Genomic DNA, 24,908 nt, shown 5'->3' on the forward strand with positions numbered 1-24,908 from the left:
ATAAACATACCCTATACCTTCATCCTGACAATTCACTCCCAACCATTCCTTTATCAAAGGAGAAGCAGAGGAAGAGGAGGATGTAAGAAGAAGATGTCAAGAAGGAGGAGGAGGAAGAGAGAGAGGAGGAAAAGAAAGGAAAGAAAGAGAGGGAAGGAAGGAAAGAAGGCAGGCAAGGCAGGAGGGCAATGTCTGCCGTAGTAGCTGAAAAAAAAAAAAAAAGTGATGAAATAGAAAGACTTCAACCTGTGTCCAGTAAGTCCCCCACCTCTCAGTACATTCTACTAGAGAGAGAGGAGGGGAGTGGGGGGGGGGGGGGAGATTCACAAAGTCTACACCACTCTTAAGCCATAAAATAACCAGCCCCCTCAGATACAGCAAGACTTATAGACCATGATAATGAACAAAAAGCGTTCCATAGAAAACCTCAGAAGTACCAATATTGCTTAGCATCTTAAATTAATACAGACTTACATTTCTATGCTCTTTTTAAGATTACAAGCTTTGCTGATACACAAAATGGAGTTCTCTCCATTGGAATCGAATCTGCCTCAATCAGGTAATTGTTGCATAGAGCACTCACTCCCTTATAGGAAGAAAGAATGGTGCAAGGAAGAGCAGAGTCAAGGCCACATGGAAGTGGCCCTAGCCCTTCCTGACAACTGGCTGTATCCACCTTGGACAGTACATTTTACCCCCTCAGAGCCCATTTCCTTCTCTGTAAAATTTACCAAACAGTTTCTCGGGGTACACCATGCACTAAAGAAGTCCAGTTCAGGCTTGATAACTAACTCACTTCTAATGTTTCCTTCATCAGTAAAATTGAAAAAACAATACCTACTTTAAATAGCATGGTATGTGGAATACCACAGAAATTTAAATCCACTGCATAAATCTTAGAGAACTTTCAGCATATTCTACTTAGAGATAATAGTCACAAAGTCTACGAATCACAAAGTTTCTAAGTATCTATGTATGGTTCAAGGATCCATGGTTCTCTGGCTCCAAGGTCTTGTTCTGACAGAATAAAATTCTTGAGACTCAAAGAGAGAACTTACTTGGATTAGACCCACACTGAGCATCCAGGGTAGTGACCAGACTTGTAGATAGTCGGGGAGAGATCTGCCTTAACATCCTGTTATTTAGCCCTTGATATACAAGGTGTGAGTAGAGACATAGTGTTGGATAAAAGAAGAGAAACTGAAGAGTCTTGAGACATTTCTGCCATTAGCATTATCCTCACCTTCTTTCTGGGAACTGTCACCTACTGAACACCCTGTTACTTAGAGGAACACAGGACAGGAGGGGACAGAAAGGTACATTTTCGTATCTTATACACCCATCACACTCATCCACCTGACTTGGAGGTAGAATGACAGTGACAGCAAAGGCCACGCAGCTAGAAGTAAATGGAGTATAAAAAGAGGATACACTCAGAAATGCAGTGGGAGCCTCAGTGGTACAGAAGACCCCTGCTACAGATAAAGTACAGGAATGGGAAATCAGGGTTTAGCCTTCTATCTGGTACATTTTAATCCTTCTCTCAGAATTACAAAAAGGTTGCACTAATGTCTGCTATTGAGTTCCTTGGTAAGGCTGGGCTCCTGCCCTCCAGGTCAAGTGAAAGGGGACCAGCAAGAATCCTGAAAGCACTGGAGGAAAGCAGCCCATCTTCACAGAAATTGCATTCCAAGTTGAAAATGCAGGTTTTAATCACAATGGTTCAAGACCACCAGAGAAAATGCACAAATGGATTGACTGAAAGCCTCTTTCTAACTGAATCACACAAGACTGTAGCACACTTACAGTAGAAAAGGTAAATACTGTAGTTAGCCAAAAGGTAGGAATATCTGGCCACAGGCAAATTACAATGTATGAAGATTGCCCCTTTTAAAAAAAAAAAAAAAAAAAAAGATATTTCAAACTAGCACGCTGAATCTTTTCTTTTGGCTGAGAGAGTCAGAAAGCAACTGACACCCAAAAGGGAAGAAACACCCCAGGGAGAAGGCCAAGTTTCTGAGAAATGAAAACATCTCTTCCATTTCTTTTCTAGTTAATACCTGGGGCTCCTCCATAAGGAAAAAAGGTGCAAATATGCAGCTGGCCTTCATTTTGCATGTTCACAGTCTCATAAGAGCTAACAAACTAGCCAAGCTTGCAAACAGTTTTGTCAGGACATTTTCAGGATTTAGACCAAAAGGCCTAGAAGGGCCTGGTGAAAACTTCGTGAATGGAGGTGTTTCAGTGAGTCCCCCTATCTGGGAAGCCAGGCTCATTCAGTCAGCACAGTCAACATTTCCTATTGGCAAATGCCTACATAGTCATACATGTCGGAAACCTTGAGTAGTTTGATGGTGTCATTCCTATTTTCCAGACCAAGAGGGGAGAATAAAAGTTGAATAAGTCATCCATCCATCACCTGGAGCATCATGGAGTGCCAGAATCAGGGCACAGCCTCCCTCCCAGACCACACCGACCAGCCTGCTCCCCATCAGGGATCCCCAAGCTTCAGCTTCACCTGGTGCAACTCACCTCTGACTACCCCATCCTCCTCATGAGGAGACTCACCAGCAGCAAAGAACAGCAAAATGCTTGCAAATCCTTCAGAGTTTCAGAAATCCTCATGGAACTAGTATAACCACCCCTCCTCCAAACCCTGAGGAATTGGACAAGCAGGCAGAGAGGCTGCTGGGCATGGAGGAGTCTTGGCCACACTCTCTTCTTGCCTTCCAAGAAGAAACACTAATAGCAACAATTCTCCCCTCCTTGTCATCCCATTCACCAAGCAGGTGTGGCCAGGAACTAGAAAATTCTCAGGTGTGGAGCTCTTCCTTCCTTACCCTGGGTGTCAACCAATTAGCAATAGGAGATTTACTGGGGGGGAAGGACGGGGACTGAGGTTTTCCTGGTTTTTTGTTTGTTTAAGATTTAAGACACCTTTATACTCATTTTACACTTTAGTAGGAATTCTTAGGAAAGAAATGATGAGTATTGGGGGCCAGGATATACCCTTTCTTTGGGAGCCTGGACAACAGTCAACTTGGCAAATTAGAGGCACTTGTATTGAGTCCAGGAACACACACTCTCCACAGCTTCATCCTTTAGCCGCATGTGGTAGAGTTTTCACTTTTTACAATAATTCTTCATGGAAGAAGGATGAAAGTTGTACTTAATGAAGTTTTGGAAAAATAATCTGATCCTTGTTCTGGCCTTCAGATGCTGCATCTTTGTAAACAACGTGCAAGGGTCTTTGTAAGATTTATAGGAAATGGCAATAGGCAAAGAAAACATTAGCTCCTACTCTGGCCCCGTAAAGCTGTACTGCTGGCTTTGTAGAGCTCTCAAAGAACGTTATTGAAGACAAAGGAGAAATCAATACCATTCCGTCCACTGCCAGCTGTGGGCCTCCAAAGTGAATCAACCTGGCTTCACCTACCTCTCCAAATAGTGTCGGCTTCAAACAGACTGCAATATATTTACAGCCCCCCTCCCAGATCCTTAGAAAATTGTCCCTGAAATGAAAGGTCTGCAAAATCTTTCATCTACAAGGGGTAGTGCTACAAGGATTTCTCAGTTCAAAGCAAATGATAGGAAAGAAATGGCCACTTTCTGCTCATTGTGTAGTAAATTTGATACCAACACTTGTTAGATGCGAGATAGCCCTCCAAGTTGACCCTGTCCAAGCCTACCAGTAGTGTCTCAGATTACCAAGAACCAAGTAATTAATAGGGGGTGGCCAGACTAATTATGAGTTTGGAAAGGAAAGAAATGAGAAGCAACAATCACTGAGAATGAGGTTTTGTGTAACAAAATACAAGGTCTTTATTTCAGACTTCATTACAGGGACAGTAACGATTAACTATCAAACACCCTCCTCCCACCTTGAAATAAAAATTCCAAATGATTATGTCTTAGACCTTGCTCTTAGGACCGCCTCCTTTTATGCCCCAGATGAAACAATTTACAGGTTAAAACACCAATTAAACCTCCCCAGAGCAAGACCTTCAACATTCTCTTCTGTAGGAGTTGTGAATGGGGAGCTCTGCACAGGATTTTGCTGAATTAAAAAAGAATCTGTGCTTCTAATGTCACAAACAGCCCCCACCCCATCAACTCCCTTAATTTGCAGTTGATGGACTATCTCTTCACCTTGTCAATCTTCAAATCCTTATTCTCTAACCATGATAGGGAAATGCCAAGTTCTCTGCAGAGGGAAGTTTCTCAGTTATGCATCCAAATGTACTTGTCACACAAAAGAGCCCCAGTGCTGACTTGCCCAAGTCTGCTCTGAGCGACAAACTTTAGCCCTTACCACCCTGAAGACAAAAGCAGGCACACATAAACGTTGCAGCAGCTCCTGGCATGGCCTCGGTCAGGCCAACCATTCCTGCCAGGAGTGTGGAATTTCCCTGTCACATAAAACCACAGTGGGGTCAAGAGGCAGATACACTAATCAAGGAGCAGAGCAGAACCTTTCAAGGTCTTCTCTGGCTTCGATGCTGGGGGAGGCAAAGCAGTCCTTCTGGCAGGTTTAAATGTCCAAGCGAAGAAACTTCACTCCGTTAGTGAATCCCTCAGCAAACTGACCAATTAAGAATAAATAAAAATGTACTGAACACCTACTCTGTGCAACTCATTAAGATAAGAGCTTGTTAAGTCTATAAAGAAGTGGAGCAGAGCCCAGTTCTCACTGGGAATATATGTGTAGGCAATTATGAATAACAATATAGCATATGGGATGCCCCATGAGTGGCAGCTGTTTTTCTAATAGCCCTTAACCTTCCTTCCCTGCTAACAAAAACCTGACTTTGTTCAATTACCAGGTGACTGTGTTTTCCTAAAAGGTGACCTTCTTCACAGTCCAAGGGGGTGAACCTTAATTGGTCAAAACTAATGGTTTTAACCTCTGCCTAAACATTGGAAACACCTGGGGAGTGATTTAGATATTCCAATGGCTGGGATCCACCCTAAGGCTCTGATTTAATTGGTCAGACCATGGGTCCCAGCATCCAATAGTTTTTAAAGTCCCCTGGTGATTCTAATGTCACCAGTGGTTGAGAACTACTGGTCTAAGTCAACATGATTATTTAATTCTGTCAGTAGTGACTGGCTTAGGGTTGGTCATGTGGTTTAATTCAGGACAAAGATATGAGAAGGCTTCTTCTGAGAGGCTTCTAAGAAAGTTTTCTTCAGGTTTAGAACACAAAAGGAAGGTAAGTGCTCCTCTTTTTCCAAACTTTGGACAGTGTTTTAAGAGGAGGTGAGGTCTGAATAGGGACAGTTTGCAAGAGTTACAGAAAAAGTCATCAAGGCCCAATACCTAGAGGAAAACAGAAGAGAAAGATAAATACATAGTCCATGGTGACACTGTCAGACTAATGAATTAACCAAAACTGCAACCTCACTTTCCTGTAGACCAGAGACCTTCCTACAGATCTTTCTGGCACACTGTAAACGTCTGGTCTTAAAAATACTGATGTCTGGGTCTCACCCTCTAGAGAATCCAATTTAACTAGTAAATGGTGAGATATAATAATCAGGATTTAAAAAAATATTCCCAGTGGTATTGTACAGCCAAGTTTGAGAACTATTGTTCTAGATTTCTTATTGCATGTAACAATTTTCCTATTTTTTAAGATAGTGGTTCTCACTATCTCACAGGTTCACTGGGAGAACCTGTGTTTCCCCCAGTCAGCAGCATCAACATCACCTGGAAACTTGTTTGAAATGTACATTTTTAGGTCTTACCCCTGACCTGAATCAGAAAGGAATTTAAGATAACATATACCTGATACACAGTCTTTCATTTCAGATAGATTTGTCTCTCTAGTTAAATTTGGCCCAATATTATGAGAATTGTCAAACATACAGAAAAGTGGAAAAACTGTACAGTGAACAAGCAACATTTTGCTCTATTTGCTTTACCATAGATCTCTACAACTACCCAACTCAATCCATCCATCAATCCATCTCTTTGATTTGTTTCAAAGTAAGCTGCAGACATCAAAACATTTCACTCCTAGACACGTAAGTATACATATCTCAAGCTAGAATTCAATATTAGTTTACTGTTACTTTTTTTAGGTTAAATTTACATTGAATAAAATGTACAATTCTTAACTGTACTATTCCATGAGTTTCTAATGACCTTCTGCTTATGTTTTTATGTTAATAAAACTAACATTCATTAATTTGCATGTCTGACACATATGTATTATAGAGTCACAGTTGTGTAACAAGAAGTAGATACCATAATGACTGTATTAATATCTTAGTTTTCACATTCATAAAATATGGTGCTTCTTCATCTGACTTTTATGAGATAATAAATATTGTCAAGTGTGAGAAGTTATGAGTGATTAGAACTTCAATCAAAAATGTCTTCCCGTTCTTTTAATCTTCTGGGTAGTTTTAATTGGTGGGTTCTCTGAAATGACGCGGTGTTCTGTTTAAAAAAGAAAACTGCTCCTACCTGCAAATATCCTCGTGTGAGTCAGGGTTTCTCCATATAGTATAACCTAAGCAAAACACAGTTCCCGCTGCTATGACTTCTGATTTGTGTCTATATAGAAAGCCTCGTTGCACATGCCAATTAATTATAATAAGTAAACATGACAAATGTAAACTTTTAAAACAACTTTTAATAAACCCTTGCCTACTGATGCTTTGAATAAAATAATACTTCATTCAGGGGGAATAAAGGAAAGTTCCACTGTTAAAAAATTTGAAAACCACTAACTCTAATCCATTACCCTTATCCTACTGGTGAGAAAATTGAGGCATAAGGACCAGAGCTCTTACCTCTTTTGGTCCTAGTCCATCTTCACTACCTAATATAAAAACTGGATTAATCCATAAATATTTCTTGTGCATAATAATGTGCTCAACTGTGTACTAGATCCTGTAGGTTTAGAAAAGTAGACATGGTACTTTCCTTATACCAGACAACTGGCACCAGAGAAGAGGAAAAACTAACATGGATAACACAACACAAGGATGGTATAAGTCCTAAACTTTGTGGACTACAGAAGTGCTACTTGATTCCAGAGAAGGAACTGGAATAGCTGGGTAACTTAAGTCCTATAAAGAAAGAAGAGGTGGGAAAAAGGTGCCTGACAAGTTGAGGATATGTCTTATGGAAGACAAAGGCTGTAGAGTCACTTGTACAATGCTCATCCTACAATGCCCCTGGGAGTTAAGATCATTATTTATTTCGCTTACTGTGGGAAAATTCTAAGTCCTCCACTTTTCCATCTACCTGGTCTCCAGACCTTTGCATTCACCTTCAAATTTGACTAATGCCAACCCCTAAACTAAACATACAGAGGTCCCATTATGCTAATCTTGAATGAATTTCTTCCCTTTTTCTTTTCCTTTCTTTCTTTTAGTTGGGAATAGGAGGCATGAGGGTAGGGACAAGAAACAGGAAAAAGATAACAGGAAAACAGATTTTTCTAGAACAAGATTAAAAATCTTGCTGCAGAAAGGTAAGAAATGAACCAGTATCAAAATTCTGTCAAATCCAAGAGGAGGAGGGCAGCAACTGGATCCACTTAGTTTTGCAAAAAAGAGACCCCCAGTAAGACTTTTGCCTTTTTAAAAAATATTTTATTTATTTATTTATTCATGAGAGACACACACAGAGAGAGAGAGAGAGGCAGAGACATAGGCAGAGGGAAAAGCAGGCTTCATGCATGGAGCCCGACGTGGGACTCAATCTCAGGTCTCCAGGATCACACCCTGGACCGAAGGCAGGCGGTCAACCACTGAGCCACCCAGGGACCCCCAACTTTTGCCTTCTAAAGTGATAAGCATTACAGTGTTACAAGGATTATTTAATTTTCTAAGATCTTACTCCTTGGCATTGTTCAGATTTGGTTCCTTAATACTGGAAGCTCCAGGCCTCCCGGTTCACCGCTCTGAAAATCTAAAACATATGACAGGGGAAGTCTAGTGAACACAACAAGAAATTCTGCTTATTCAAAATTACCAATCCATTCAAATGCCCAATATGTGTGAAGTGCCACATGTTCAAAGCCGTAAAATTTAGATGTTTACCCAAGCAGCTTGCTTGGATGTCAGGCCTGGCACAAAAAAATGTCAACGCTCACTCCTTCTGTAACTGTACACTGCTCCTTCTCCCAACCTGGAACTGGCTATTGATATTCAATAGTGCCACAGGGCCTCAGGAAAGTTCTTAAATAACCTTGCTTGCTGTAAGCACTCAGACCTACACTCTTTGGACCACTGCTTGTAGCTGTGTAGCCTCAAGAATGCTAATTAGGTCACTCACAAAAGGTAGGTGCTCTCAAATAATTCAGTCATGCCTAAGAGCAATCCTGCTCTCCTGAACTTTTGTTTTTTGGTGGGAAAGTCAGTTCATGGCCATGTTATCATTAGCATATGCTCCTAAGGGGAATAATGATTATACCACAGTTCTTATGTCTATGTTTCAAATCAAGTGATATTTACTCATTTTTGTATTTCAACATCTTATAAACATCTCTAAAAAATATCCATACAAGTTCAACATCCTGCAGAGGGAAAAATTCTAAGTAAGCATTATCTATGATGTAGTTATTTTTTTCTTGAGAACAAGCAGACTCAAGGAGAACTGACTACCTCTTCTTCCATGATCAAGGAAGACTTAATGAGGAATTTAGGTATACACTAAAGAAAAGGTCTTTCAATCTGAAGCAAGATGACTCTCGAATTCTATATTAAAAAGTAAACATCAGGGCCAGATGTTACTCTTTGGTGGCTCCAGTCATAGAGACCTTAAAGGTCTCCTCACAGCAAGCACAACAGTCTAGGACCATAGGAAGTTATCAAGGAAGTCCATGCCAGGTCAGAGATTAGCCAATTTTCTTCAGCACTCATTCTTTGCTCATTCAGAGCAGTTTCCTTATAACATCACCCACCTTTCTGGCCAGTGGATCCTGTTGTAAATGCCACTGAAAGAAAAGTGAGAAACTAAAGACATCAGAATTCAATACAGTCCTTATGAGTTCTAGAGATGAGCTTGGATCCCTAGCGTCTGCCTAAAGCTGACAAATTGAATTAACCAGCTTCCTGGAAGCAGCAGGTGACCAACTCCATTAAGCTAGTCGACATTTTGTCATCTATGACTGATGAGCTATTCATGGAATTCCTCTTCTCTTTGAGATTCCACTCACTTAAACTGCTATTAGGCATCATGTATGCAGCCCACATGAAGATAACATGGCTTGATTCTCCTTGATGGAGCAGCATAATGCCTACTGAAATTGATTATACTGGTGGTCTGAATTTAAGTGAGAGTTGAGCTTAGGATATTGATCTCAGTTTGCAAAGTGTTTCTTTAATCACTTGATGAGCTATTCTTTGAGATATGTAAGCTGGCTTTCTGTTCATAGCCTGAACATTAGAACCAAATCCCAGGTCCATTTCTAATCTAAGATGATTAGGGCTCAAGGTAGTTACAGTCAGTGGTCCAAGGGCTACAGACTTAATCTTCAAAAACACATCAAGATGCTCTGTAGCTATTGTCAGGGGAAAGTCAAAGAGACAATAAGAAAGAGCAAAAACACTGTCCAGAAAATAGCCCTCAACAACAGATGATACATCCTTCCAAAACACTCAAGAGGCATCCTGTCAACAGGGGTTCAATAGTAAACAGTCACTCTATCAACAAAGAAAGAGGGCAGCTTCAGGAAGAGGGAGATGCAAAGACAATGAGATATCCAGTAAGCCCAAGTTTACTGTGGACCCCTACTCTCCACGTCCAGGAAATGGATATGTGACTGGTCCCTGTAGATGAGTGGGAGAGCAACTCCCAAAAACCACATGGCTCTTGAAATCACAAACTTCTTTGTAAGTCACACCCAACCAAGAAACAGCATGCTGGCCCAGCTGCTGGTGGTATTCACGAGTCCATTCCCTGATAAAACCTGAACCTCTGCATCCCTAAACATGTTTCATTTGGGCCTTCAGTACCAGGAGCTTTTGCTCATCAAATGTCTCCACAGCTCAGAGAAAGTTCCTAAATCTTCAAAGTTGGTGTTGATGGTGATGATGATGGTGATGGCATGTGTATGTGTTGCAATCTATCAGGGGCTTTAAGATAGTGTACCATTAGGAAGAGCTCGAGCTCTAGTGAAAAACCTGAGTTTGATTCCCTACTTTGCCAATTACTAGTTGTATGACCTTAGACAAATTACTTTCTCTTTTGAAATATTAAGTTCCTCATCTTTAAAAATGTGAGTCATAATAATACCTGCCTCATGGCTATTATGCAAATTTGAAAAGTAGATGATACCTGCAAAGACACGGTATGGGGCTGGCACCTGGTAAGTACACAATACACCATGTTATAGCTTCCTGATCCACATAGTTTTATCAGAATCTAAGATACACATGCAAGTGTGCATGTAGATAGACACACACACACAGAGTCTCTTTCCTCCATCCTCTAATTTCCAGTTCTCTGAAAAGTAAAAATTCTTACATATAGGCAATATAAGATATTCTTTATTACTGTAATCAATGAAAACTTTTAAAAACTCAAAGAGTTAAACACTATGCCAAGGGTTCTAAAGATACAAAGTGTATGTTGAATAATTACAAAACAGAATCAGATAAAGCACTTGAGTCACAAAGACCTCTCTTCCCTTTATTCAAGCAGTTCCTGAAATCCTATTTTCTCAATAGAATCTTCCTTAAATAAGAAGGGAGGAGGGGTGCCTGGGTGGCTCAGTCGGTTAAGTGTCTCCCTTAGGCTCAGGTCATGACCCTGGTCCTGGGATTGAACCCCTGAGGTCCTAGGATCAAGCCCCACATCCAGCTCCCTGCTGAGCAGGGATTCTGCTTCTCCCTTTCCCTCTGCCCCTCCCCTCCATTTGTTCATGGTCTCACTCTCTCTCTCTAGTAAATAAAATCTTAGAGAGAGAGAGAAGGGAGAGGATAATTGTTGGCAATCTTTAATAAGCCATTCCCTTAAACAGATATCCAAACTGAGGCCTGAGGCAGGCTGATGAGGGAGGGCATGGGTGAAAATAGAACTTGAAGCTTTCAGAGAAAATGTAGGAACATATTTGGTTATTTGTGACAACTGTGTATCAACAAGGCTTAATACCCCTATGCATAATACCTACCCTAGGCTTGTGAATGACTCGTATGATTTTCCTCCTTAAAGGCATACTTATTGAGTACTGGCTTTTTCTGAGGATTTGTCATCTTTAGGACCCTGCTGGAAGCCAAGGAGTCAGAAAGAAGCCTACAAACCACTAGGAAGGGGGAGACGGAGAGGATAAAGTATTTATACCCCTCCCCTCGATCCCCAAAGTAATATATATGAATATTATACCTATGAAAACAGACATTCATATACACCCTGAAAATATATCATGCCCCTGCTCTTGGCAGGCATCCAACTGGCCCCAGCTGCAGCCTTAAGCAAAATCTCTCAGCAGCCACTTGCGGTGGCCATGAAATATGATCAGATGGGAGTCATATTCCTCATACCTGTTTAACTTTGAAACCAAAGTCCTGGAGAAACCAATGAATTTATCCCCAGCTTGTCTACTCAAAGAGCCAATAGTTGCAAAGGAACAAGATTTCCTCTGTTGGCATAGATATATAAGCTGTTGTTAACTGACGTTAAAGTGAGGACTTTCTGAGAATATGTATTTCATGGGAAGGCAATAAAGAAACTAACCACATGATGACCCTGCTTAGACTGGTGGAGATATTCTGCAAGAGAAGATAAGTGGGAACATGCCAAGCCCCCAAGACTCCTGAAATGATTAGGGAAGCATATAAAATCTATGCTTTCTGACATAATCACTTTCCGACATGGTGAATTCTCACAAATCTATGACTCCATATGCTTATTCCCCTTTGCTAGGGCACTGCAGTATTTCAACTCAATTCAACATGTATGTATTTAATCACTAATGTATGCCTAAGGATGGGGGTGGGGGGCGGTCAGGAGTGGTGAGAGGAAGCCAGGAGAAGACTCAGAAGAAGTGTGAGGCCTAGCTCCTGACTTCCAGAGTTAATAATCTGTTCAAAGTCACACACACACAATCATTAAATAATACAGGGCAGAACATGCTAGTTTCCAAAAAACAGGTCAGGCAGTCAAATTCAGAAAAGAGAGAAATGAGAATGGATTAGAGAAATCTCCATGGAGAATAGAAAACTTAAAGTGAGACTGAGCATTCATTCATTCATTCATTCACTCACCGAATAGTCACACCCTATGTACCACTAGGCACTGGAAATATGATGATGATGAGCAAAACAAGATGTACCCATTCTCATGGAGCTTACCAGCGTAAAGGTAACCAGACTTTCATCAAATTTCTTATAGTACAAATGGTGGCAGTTCCTGTGTGCTTGCTTTCGGCCTTCCTATGTTCCATCTATTTCCATTTCTCCTGGTGCTTCCCTGATGATCATCCTAAGGGCTCCAATTCATTGAGGGCTTACCATGTGTCAGACACTACTAAATAGTGTATTTGCATTATCTCATTGAATCCTCAAACCAACCTCATAAAATGAGTGTGATTATCCCCGCTTTGAGTTTAGGGAATCAGACCCAAAAATGTTAAATGTTTACCCAAGGTCACACAACTTGGAAGGATTGAGATTCAAGCTTCTTAGATTTCAAAGCTGCCCATTTCTGGAAGATTCAGGTGTAGCTTAAGGGTTTCAGAAGAAACATTTTGTTATCACCTCTGTTAGAATAATGAGGGAAATGCTGCAGATGGAAATAAGGTTTTAAAAGCTTTATTTTGTGGTTATCAACTAGGTAATCCAGTCAAATGATAATTAAACCTTTTATTTCTCCTTGGCCAACAAATGAACGAATTTGTAACACCAAAAATCAAAACAAATGCATTATCTATTTAAGCCTTATGTAATGTTTCTATTTATACTCTGAACATCAACTTCCTTCCTCCTGAGGCCCTTTGAGAAGCTGAGCTAAAGAAAGACCTGACATTTGCTCCAAAATGCTGATTCCCAGGTACTCTTTTTCTCTCCCTTTCCACCAAATGCCCAATTTCAAAGGGCACCATCAACAGGATTTGGCAAGAGATTCTCCTGAGAACCTAAGAACCCTCCTGCAGAATTGCCGCTCAACTCAATCCTCCCCAAGGTGACCCAGCAAAGGAGGGGAGACCCACCAGAGTGTGCTGACATTTTCCATGGCTTCTTTTAAGGAACAGCTGGGCTATAATAGAAGGTTACTCGGGGATACCCATAGGTTTGACAGGAGCCCATATTTTAAACAAGGAGGATACTAAATCCATCCAGTTCCTGGAATGTTACTACTCTCTCAGGAACCCAAGAGAAGTTTCTGATGCTGATCTATAAATCTCCCTGGCCTAAAATACCCAAAATTAGTTTCTGTGCCATGGGAACATAAAAATGATATGGCTTTTTTCTTTGACATGTCAGTTAATAAAGAGTGGGAGGTGGGGCCCGGATGTTGCCTGACAGGTTTCTGAAGGGTTTACTCGTTAAAAATGGGAAGCACTTTAATTACCTGTTTGGTTTTTTGCTATATGTGTGTGTTATATGTTAAAAAAAAAAAAAAAAAAAAAAAGGTCCTATGGACACTCAGGAAATTATATCATTAATTATGCCTGTCAGAACACCATGTGGCCTAAAATAAATAGAAATTTCATAGGGTTTCTTTTTCTTTTATTTTTAGTTTTTAAAATGTTTTTAAAATATTGTTTTCATAGTATTTACACAGACTCTAAGTATTTGATTAATGAATAGAGTGATTCTTTTTTGTTATAGATAATCCAGAAAAATAAATGCAAAATCTGTGTATTTGACTTTGGATTTGTTATTGATGACTTGTTTAACGAAAAATTTACTTCCCCAATATATGTGCTACTTAACCTAATACTAATGTTAATTTGCATTCCTAACATACAGTGGCCACGGGAGAATGGGAGCCTAATGGTATAGGGAGAGAGGTGGTGGGTTCAGATAATGGAACCCAGAAGGCATTCCCCCACCAAATGTGGGAAACAGTATTGCTATTCACCTGTGGCACATCATACCCCTGATGTGAAAATCCACTGGCTTTTGGAACAAGGAAGGATTGATAGCACAATACAATTCAGGCATCTCTGAACTAATAGTAAGAGTAAGTAACCCTCCCTGGTCAATGCAGAGAAAACATTCTGACTTTCGGCCATATACTGCCTAGTTGTCCCAAATCCTAGCTCCTATTCAGCCTGGTTGAATTGGAAAGTCAAGTATAAGGTCCCTGTGTCTCTGAATGATAAAGTCTAAAACAGGCTTGGAAGAGGATCCCCACCCTCTAAAACAGGCTTGGAAGAAGATCCCCAGCCCATGTATTCACTCTAGAATCAGTCTGTGGCGAACCCTCAAGGAAGCTGCCATGTAGGTTCTTAGAACAACTCAAAGAAGAAATAGAGTCCTAGTGGCCTAGACAGAAGAAAAATTTAGCCAATATACTCTAAAACCAACAAGATCCTTCTAAACGCTCTGCAGGGCTCTCACCTCCTTCATGGCTCAGTGGTTAACATATATGGTCACTGCCATTCTTATTAGAGGGCTCAGCATGCAAAGCATTCATAAATATCTACATCTGTGAGTCTGTGCATGAATAAAGAGGGTCCCTTCCAACACTGGTATGGCTTTAAAGAATGGATGAGACCCTCAAATGCACTGCAAGTGGGGGAAAATAAATTAATGCAAACTTCCTGGAAACCTACTTGGCATAATGTATAAAAATGTTCACTGTAAGTAAGCAATCTCCTCACTAGAAATCTACCTTAAGGAAACAATCAGAGATGGGAACACAAATTTATATTCAGAAATATTTATCTCTGAATTATCATAACAAAAAAACTGAAAACCAACTAAATATTGACAATAGGAGACTGGTCAAATATATTCTGAAACATCTGTACTGTGGAATTTAAAAACTGTTAAAAGTAATGCTTTTGAAAAATACTTAATGGCATGGAAATGATGACTGAGTTATTGGACTACGGTGATTTTTATTTTCTTTTTTTTATTTGATTTTTATTTTCTTCTATGCAGTCGTGCTTTTCAAATTTTCTACAATTAGCAAGAATTATTTATATTCAGGGAAAAATACATTATAGAACAAAAAAGAAAGAATGTTATGCTCAACCTTTGACCAAACAATGAGTCAACCTCCATATTGTTCTCTAGGACAGATGGAGGATTCTTTTGTATTTGAATGGAAAGTCATCACCCATTCACATTAAATAGCTGACCTTAGTGCAATAATTTTTTAGCTCCTCTTACACTCAGGCAGCCTCTTCCAGGGGAACTTAAGAAGGCATGGTATACACACTACAGCCAGTAAACTGTAGATGAACCAAAGTTTGTGCAGAAACTGGTACCTTGGCAGCCAAGTTCAGAAGGGCTGGTTTTCTTCCTGAGTTCTTTAAAGGCCGCCTAGCAAAGGTCACACCAATACTGATGGTGGCCTTGGACTGAGAGGGCAGGACACTAGTCATTAAAACAGAGCCAACTGTCCCACAGCACTTGTCGCCAGTGTAATTGGTGTCTTGCTTTCCCATGCCCTTATTCCAGGAAAAAATTATTTGGTTGGGTTTGGGGTTTTTGTAAACTACAGTGACCCTTCTAACAAAGGTCCATATCTTCCTCCTCTTTAGTAAACTCAATATGTATTCATCAAGAGGCAATTTTTCCCCTGCCACCCTCTGAATATACTTTAGAGCTATGTCAATCACATCACAGGGGGGTACAAAGAAGAAGATAAAACTTGTGAAACATAAAAAATAGCTCCATCTCTATCCAAATCCCAAGCAGACTTTGCCAAACACTTTCCCCTGAAATTGTCAAGGCCACGTGTTTGAACAGGAAATTTAATCCACATGTTTCTGATTCATATGTACACTTAATGCATCAAAATATCATCTCTTTGAAGTCCAAATGGCCTTTTTATAGACTTCTTCCTTAGGAATGGAAAGTTGTGCTTGGCCAAAAACTAACAAATTTGAACCCTCCAAAGTCCAAGTTCTTTTCAAAGTCCCCAACTTGGGAGATTGAACTAGGCTCTGAAATATACCCTCTATCCCCCTAGATACCCAAATATGATTGGAAATCTTGGGATATTTCATTCCACCATGCCTTCTCAATCTTGATCATATACTTTCATGGAGGTTTCCAGTGAAAGACAATTAAGAGTGAACTCCCAGTGAATTACCACAATAATGCTACAGGAAGCCCTCATCCCCTTCCAGGAACCTGAGAAAGGCCAGTCCTCATCCCCTTCCAGGAACCTGAGAGAGGAAATCAAGTGATTATCCAGGAGTGATAGAGCAACTGGCAGCAGAGCCAACAATTTGGTCTCAACTGCAGACCAGGGGTGGGATCCCAGGATTTCTCTGGGAAACCTGATGGTATAACATCACAGTTAGAATATTTGGATTCAGAACTTCCATAATTCTATTCCCAAATGTCCCACTGCAGATATCGGTCCAAACCTCATGTTGAACAGAGGACTGTAAGACCATGTAGCCTCTTTAAATCTCTTATCTGAAGATGATTTGAAACATAAATCGATGCTGTCCAAGCTGGAAGTGGGAAGAACATTGGGATAGATAGGAGAGAATGAGTCATTTCATGCATGCAATGTTTCCATCAAGCTGAGCACTCCCCGCCAGCTGCACCTCAGGTCGCCCATGGTCTGCGGGCCAGGGGAGGGTCGGGCTATCAGAGTTAAACAGAGAGGATCCACTCTGCCTCTGAACTCCTCACCAGAGAGCAGGTCCCTTGAAAACAGGTCTCTTAATTAATTCATTGTCATTTCCACTGCAGCATTTGGTGTATGGCAGTCAATAAACTATTATTGAATAAATTGAGTGTGCATACATGAATTCTCACTTCAAGACTTCTGGGACACTGGTCTATGACATAGCAGGATAACATAGAGGAAATATGTGTATTCAAGGCAGAAGGAACAGCAGTATAAAGGCTTGGAGGTGAGAAAGGAAAGGCTTGGAGGATAGTGGACTATGACCTGGGCATGGGCTGAGTTGGGGTTAGTATAAAAAAGCACAGGGGGCAGAATCTAATTGTGAAGGACCCACATTCAGTAATTTGTTCACTAGTCCATAAGCAGGAGACAGAAGCAAGGAGTGATGAGTTCGGATCTAAGTTTTAGAAAGTTATCTTTGGTCTTTGTTATGACTAAATGTTCTGAATATTCCCCCAACACACACCTAAATTCATATGTTGAAGCTCTAACACCCACTGTGATGGTATCGGGAGCTGGAAGGTAATTAGGATTAGATGAAGCCACAAGGTTAGAGCTGCCATGATGGGACACCAGAGAACGTGCTCTCTTTCTTTCTCTGCCATGGGAATACATGGTGAGAAGGCACCCATCTGCAGGCCAGGAAGAGGGCTCTCATAGGAACCCAACCATGCTGGCACTCTGATTTCAGATTTCATCCTCCCCAGCTGGGAATAAAAATCTTCTGCTGTTTAAACTCAAGGAAGGAAAGAAGGAACTAATGAAAGGAGGCAGGGAGGGAAAAGAGGATGGTGGAAAGGAGGGGAAAGAAAATTGTGTATATTTAAAATAAATTTTTTTAAAGATTTTATTTACTTAGTCATGAGAGACAGAGAGAGAGAGGCAGACACAGGCAGAGGGAGAAACAGGCTCCATGCAGGAAGCCTGATGTGGGACTCAATCCCGGGACTCCAGGATCATGCCCTAAGACAAAGGCAGACACTCAGCAGCTGAGCCATCCAGGCATCCCTATTTAAAATAAAACTTAATGGACCCTTCTATCATTCCTTTGAACATCCCTTCTACTTCTCTTCACTCACTTGTACTTTCAAAATTTAACTGCAAAAAAATTACCAGTACCATCTCCCCAATGTACGCACTATGAAGCATTATTTAGTAAAAATAAATCAAATCTGTACCTTAAACAATTTGTCTGCCCTCTATCATTAATCTTTTCAAGTGGGTGGGTGAATGGTCATTTGCAAATGGGTGTAAAACTCAGAGAATGTAGACTGCAAACTCAGTTACACTTGCCTTAAGATAATAACTGAAAGTATTTATCAACACAAAGATAATGCACCTAAAAATACTACATTAGAGAGTAAAAAGAAACTGTGGTTTATTACATCCATCCTTTATAGGCTTTCTCGTGAACTTCACCAATCAAAACCATTAATGGTGTAGACTTAAGTATAAAAAGCGACACTGATTTCAAATTGTTTTTAGAGAACTGCTCATCAAAACTGTCAACCCTGAGGATTGACATGAAAGACATAAGGGCTCCTCACCTTTCAGCTTCCCTGATAGAATCCACACCTCTGAGTTTTTAGTGAGCCAAAAATTGGAATAAACTAACCAAGCTACCATTTCTTCCTCAAATAGTATATATTGCCATAACTATCATATACTTTAGAGAACTCAGCTATGTGCTGCTTCTGTTATCTAGATGGGAAAACTGAAACAGGTGGACTATTACATAATATGCCAACAAGCTGGATTTAGAATTTGAAGGTCAGCATCTCCTGTCCATGGCTTAAAGCTCTGAGTAGTATCATATCCCAAAAGCTCTTCCTTCCTCTTAGCCTCATGAGACAGTAAGGGACCTTGGGGATGATCTGATTCTATGGCTTTCCAAAACAATGCTTAGCAGCCAGTCCTTTCTATCAACAAAATCTTATGCAAATGGCCAGTATGTAAAGCCTATCATACTCTTGCAGGGACTGGTTGAAGACCAAGTAGTGGGGTACTGGAAGCACCCTCTATTTGATCTTGAAAAGACTCAAAGACTGACCAGAAGTCCCCAAAGCACAGGTTGAAAACCTGTGACTCCATACATTCCTCAAAACCCAAAAAGATGAAATGACTAGCCTAGAGTCTTTAAGCTAATGACAGAACCCAGCCTAAATGCCAGCTGTCCTTTCTGTTGAGTGCTATGCCCACTAATCTTACACCGAAATCTCCTACCAAGAAAAGATTTATTTTCTAAATCAGTAACCCCATGACTGCTACAACTAAAACATACGGAAGGAAGAAATGTATGAAAGAAAGAACATTCTTGGATTAAGATAAAATTATAAATGGAGTAGTATAATAGTTTAGATCAGGAATTGGCAAACATTTTTCTGTAAAGGGCTAGATAGTAGTTCAGGCTTTGCCATATAGTTTCTGTAGCATGGATTCAACTTTCACTGTAGTCACAAACAATACTTAAATGAATACACATGGCCATTTTCCAATAAAACTTTATTTACGGATTCTAAAATGTGTATTTCATATCATTTCATATGTCACAAAATACTATTCTTCTTTTGATGTTTTCCCCCAAATATTTAAAAATGTAATAACCATCACTAGCTCACAGACTATAGAAAAACAGGCAGATGGCCCATGGGTTGAAGTTTGCTGACCTCAGTCTAAAAGAAAACTTTGCTCTACAAAATGCTTAAGCAGGATTAAATAGGATGCACAGGTTCTTCACATGCTTAGCACATAATTTTTAGAAGAGCTCAGACAATGCAGTCATTCCCTAAGCATTAGCATGTGGGCTGCCTTTTATTCAAGTCCTGAAGGCCTACTAGAACCCCACTGTGGAAAAAGTAATGTCTCCTTGCCTTAGACTGGGAACCAGCAGGATCAGTGTCCTGTTAAGGGGCACAGTGGGAGCTAGTGAATGGAGGAGGGTCTCCGGTTCATCTGGAGAAAGAAGGGTGATGGCCCAGACCCAGGTGGCAAGATCCCATACATCTGATCCTAGAAAGATCACCTGAAGACATGTATCATTTCACTCCAGATCAAATGTGATCCTAGAAGCCTGGAAGTCACTTATTCAGCTCTTAAATCAGAATCATTATTTCACTGGCTGGCATGCTTATAACCAATATGGTATTACCTAAAATGTGCAAATAGGGGAGTGTTGACATGCTGTATTCCATCTTCTAGGAACTAGATGAGTTTTTCCGAAGGAAACAATTTTAAGAATAACTAGTAGTGTCAGCATTACATTAAACCAATATAATTCATGGAATTTAGCTGTAAAATGACTTATTCAGTGGAGCTTAATTGGTGGATACCCTTGGGTGAAAATCTGAGCAGCCTCATTACTTTTCTGATAGCCTTTAAGAAATATGAATATTCCAATCTATTAGTTTAAATGCCCAATTCTATGTAAACTTCAGTCTTGCTCTAAAGTTACAACTTTTTCCCTATCACCCCTACCCAAAGTGAGGGCCTATTATATACAAGAAGCCTAAGGTCAGGAAATGAGCTAAAGACCATTTCTTTCCTCTCCATGGCCCAGTACTTTATTCCTCCCCCCTCAGCTTGCTAAATGCACTTTCTGAAGCCTCTGAATTAGAAGTCATAGAAGAAGTAAAGGAAATAAGGTAGATACATTCTTACTTAACTGATATGATTGTGACAGGTTAGCTTTGCTACTCTTAGGACCTGGTAAATGTCTAAAGTTGAATCTTTTGCAGGCACTTTTCTGAATTCTTTGGAGATGCTCCTTAATTACGTATCTGCCAACAGAACAATGCATTTATATTCCAGCTAGTGGTTTACTTCTTCTTTAGTCCTAAAAAATCAAGCTGTACCTCCAGCTTGTCTCCTGAGATCTGAGCACCCTTCCGTGAGACCTTTCAGACAGGACATAGGAGACCCTACACCAGATATCTCTTGCTGCAACCCCCATCACCTGCCCCAATAACTCTGAAAGTGCAGATCAATCCCATACATAGCACTCTCTCCTTTACTTCTCAGTTCAAAGCAACCAGCTAGTCCATCTCTCACCTTTTGGACTTTCCAGTGATGTTAGACATGTTCACTGTGTTCCCTAAGCTCAGAGGGATTCCTATCTCCAATTGGTGTCCTAGCAGCTACTTTCTCTTAATGTGAAGAGAATGGGGAACAACTTCTTTGGGAATCCTTTGGATTGGAACCCACTCTCCCCAAAAATGCTCTCCACAAATCCTCTTTGAAAAGTACTCCTCTCTTCAACCCCTTTATATCCAACACGGATGAAGGGTTCAAGGCGTTAAGTTTTCAATCACTTGCTTTATAACTCCTGTTCTTACGTTCAGTTTGGAATGTTATTTCTCTTGTTCCTGGGCATCAACAGAAACTTCCACTGGAACTTATTGTAATCATTTATGTTGCAGTCATTTTATGAGAATTTTACTGAAGCACACCTCTGATGCAGTGTAATGAAACCACAGGGCTCATAGCATGTACTGTAAAACCTAGCCACTACTGACAGCATTGTCCCCTTGTGAAAGTTTCCACAGCATCAAGGCCCTGCTTCTGACTCACATCCCACTCAAGTATCCCCGTGGTCAGTGGAACAGTCACTCATTGCCCTGAGCAAACTATAAGTTTCCTTTCTCAAAGTATTTGCTTCTGCTGTTCTCTTAATCTGTAATGCCATCTCATCTTCCATCTACAAATCTTACTGATATTTATCCTTCAAGGCTTTGCTAAAATGCCACCACTACCATAAAGCTTTCCCTCAAAGCCCCGGTCTGAATTCTCTACTCTTTCTCTTGTGTTCCCATAGCACTGTGTTTTTACCTCTTCGTAGCCCCAATGTCATTGTCTTTAGGAGCTATTTTTGACAACTGTTACATGGCTGCCTCCTTCACAAGACGGTGAATTCTAGAATGGCAGAGACTATGCCTGACTCCTCTTTGCATACCCCACATCTCAACAGCATGGCCCAAGAGCACTGTTCTGCCTAACAAGGTACAATGAGGAAAAAAAGAGATAAAGATCCCAGGTACTCTTGAGAACAATAGGACTCAAATCTCCAGGCCCACAATAGAGCAGTAAGGGGTCTAACCTGAGTGGTCCTGCCACACAGCCTTTCCTACAGCACAGGATATGCCCACAGTGAATTAGGCAAGTAGAGAAATGATTCGCACACTGCACTGGACCCTGCCTGTGCTCTGGCCAGAACCCTCGGACCTGGTTTGCCAGTCTGTGTGCTCTACCTTCCCAGGTTCTTAGAGCTTTAGGGGCTAATACAGACAGCACCACTTTTCACAAGTGCAGATCACTGAAAGTGCCTAAACTTTTGCATCCTTTCTTGTAAGCCTTTAGCCAATGGTTGGCTGGTGAGGGAGTATGAAAGCCCAGCTCCTTGCTTCAAGGCAGGACAAATCTACAGTGCAATTTAGGCTGCAGAGCTCCCTGAAGATTGGGCTGAGTGACTTATTTGGGTGAAATGGCTGAGACAGGATTCAAACTCAGGCACGCTTTACCACCACCACAGACGGCTTGTGATTTTAAGTATTACAACTACCATGTTATGTTCTATAGAAAAACTTGTCTATCAACAAATTCATAGCACTTAGAAAAAATAAAGCAGAATATTTCTGCATTAAACTATTATAGGGAAAATGGACAGATTAATCCATCTCCAGATTATCTGCATTGCACAGATATTATTTTCCTAGTGAAAAAAAATAAAAAATTAAGAGCTTTGAACCCAAAGAGAACTGGCTTTGAATCTCAAGTCAGCTATGAGACCCTGGATAAGTTATTTCATTTCTCCTAGCCTCAGGGTTTTCATATAAATGGATATAATAATATCTAACTTGCACTGTTACATAAAGGATTAAATATAACATATACAAAAGCTCCACACAGTGACTAGCACATGGTCACCATTTGATAAATGGCTATCATAGTAGTATTAGCAGTAAGAATATAGATCTGGCCTCTGAGATTTGTGTAACACTAAGGCTCACAAGTATAAATACAAAACCCCACCATGCATAATGCTAACCTATGAATATAATAGAGTATTACTGGAAAAAAGTTAAAACTGAAAACTGGCAGAAAGAGTATCTACTTGGACCCATATACCCTCCTGTCTGGCACGTCAGGAATGATCTATCTGCCAGTAATCAATGACTGTTGGGAAACAAGAATAATTATAAAATCATTGTGTGAAAACTAGGGAGTTTTTCCCAAGACAGGCTGCAACTGCAGAGTTTCAAGCTGACATTTAGTTCACCTTAAAGAAATAATTACATTTAATAAGGTAGTTGTCAGTAGAGGATCAGGGTCTAGAAACCAAGTTCCTATCGTCTGATGCATAAGATTTATAAGCAGGATCTGTTTGGGGTGAGGAAGTCAGAGAGAGCCCCAAAACTATGTAAAGTGTATTATAATTCCAACAAAAGAATTTAGATATTGATACCTTAAACTTCATTGGAGTCAAATATTGAGTTTATTCTTAGAATGGCTGAGTATAGTCATTACTGCCATTTTGCCTTTTCTTTTTCTGGCTATAGATCAGGTTTGGTTTTTTTGTTGTTGTTATTTTGTTTTTTTGTTATATAGATAGTAGGAAAACAGCTCTGGATAGCCCTTACCTCTCTAGAAGTAACAGAACAGTACACGGTAGATTTGATTTCTTGAAGATGACTGAATATGGCCAAAATATTGGCTATCTATGGAGAAGCAAATTAGCCAAATAAAAGTTAAATCACCATTTACTTTGGGCCCAGTTACCACTCTTCTGGCTCTGGTTCCAGGCTAATGTGATAGACACACTGCTCTCCCACTAGAAAACTGAATAACTATTCAATTTTCTAAACAAATCTTGAAACACAGCCTCACAGAAGGCTTACAGTAAATTCATGTTTTCTGGACTCTCGACCTCAAGTGAGAGGAATAAGTCACAGATTCATGGATCTGAACAGGCCAGGTTGATGCAAAAAGCTGATTTCGCAGGGGAGGTGGGCAGGGAATGGAGTGGAAGATACTTTAAAAAAATGTATCTTTTTGTATTCCTCAGCCTTTGAGTTAAACTCAATTACATTTAAGGTAGAGAAGGTTATTGCCCTGCCTCCATTTCCTTTGTGTTTATGTCAAGCAACCAAATGTTTTCCTAGCAGGTACAATAGTAATTTGAGAAATAAATATTTCTGTCAATTCATCAGCTAGGCATTATGGAAGCCAAAAAAAGTCAATCTCTTGAGTGAATTAAACTCAAGTTTCTGTTATTTTATGGAATTCAGACACTCTTATCTGACTGCTCCAATTCTTTTTGCATAGCATAAAAAAATGCAAGTGAGAAAAATCATCTTTCAGCTCTGAGAGGTAATTCACACAATCTCCAAAAGACAGACACAGAAAGGGACTACCACACACAAGGAACGGAATTTCAAGATCCTGGATTAGATGCCTGGCCTGGCTATCAAATGGACCTTGACTCTGGACATGTTGGGTGTTGTTGTTGTTGTTGTTGTTATTTTCATCTTCTTTATAAACCATACATGTAAACTAAGAGAAACAGACTCACTGGATGAAATCTAAGACTGCTTCTAGCTGTATGACTCTGAACTTGAGGGAAGAGCCATGTTATACATGCAGTATATTACATAGTATAAAAACATAGTCCTGTCCGTAAACAGAAGCCTATAATAGTTAATATCTTCCAAAATGCACAGTTCTCACTGCAAAACAATGTAGCAAATACAACTTCTAACAAATTGACAGAGTTGTTAAAAATTCAATTAATTTTTAAACAAATTTATGCTGTTATTTGTTTTACTTCATTTGGTTTTTTAATTAATTTAGAACACTCAAATAAGTAAGTCTTTTATCAACATTATGATATATTCAGTTTCCACCAGGCAGGACCTGTTAGTAATTTTTCAAAGTTTCCGCATTTAAGAAATAAGATACACATGTTAAAATTGACCTATCTGTGGATTCATGTATCACTCTGAATACAGTGACAGATACTACCTGAATGAAAAGACACACCTTAGTTGTTAATGTTTTTAGGACTACCCCTTGAAAATGATAATAATTACATGCCCCTGACTTCAAATATGTAGGCATGAAAAACCCTGCCAAA

At 40.1% G+C, this 24,908-nt stretch overlaps 1 long non-coding RNA gene across 1 annotated transcript in view; it reads right to left on the minus strand.

Annotated features, from left to right (window-relative positions):
• The window catches only part of LOC112652751 (uncharacterized), a 116,883-nt gene that overhangs the window by 47,886 nt on the left and 44,089 nt on the right, over positions 1–24,908 (minus strand). The gene's annotated exons all lie outside the window — the stretch shown is intronic.

Source organism: Canis lupus, chromosome 4, assembly GCF_003254725.2.
Source record: "Canis lupus dingo isolate Sandy chromosome 4, ASM325472v2, whole genome shotgun sequence".
NCBI lineage: Eukaryota > Metazoa > Chordata > Mammalia > Carnivora > Canidae > Canis > Canis lupus.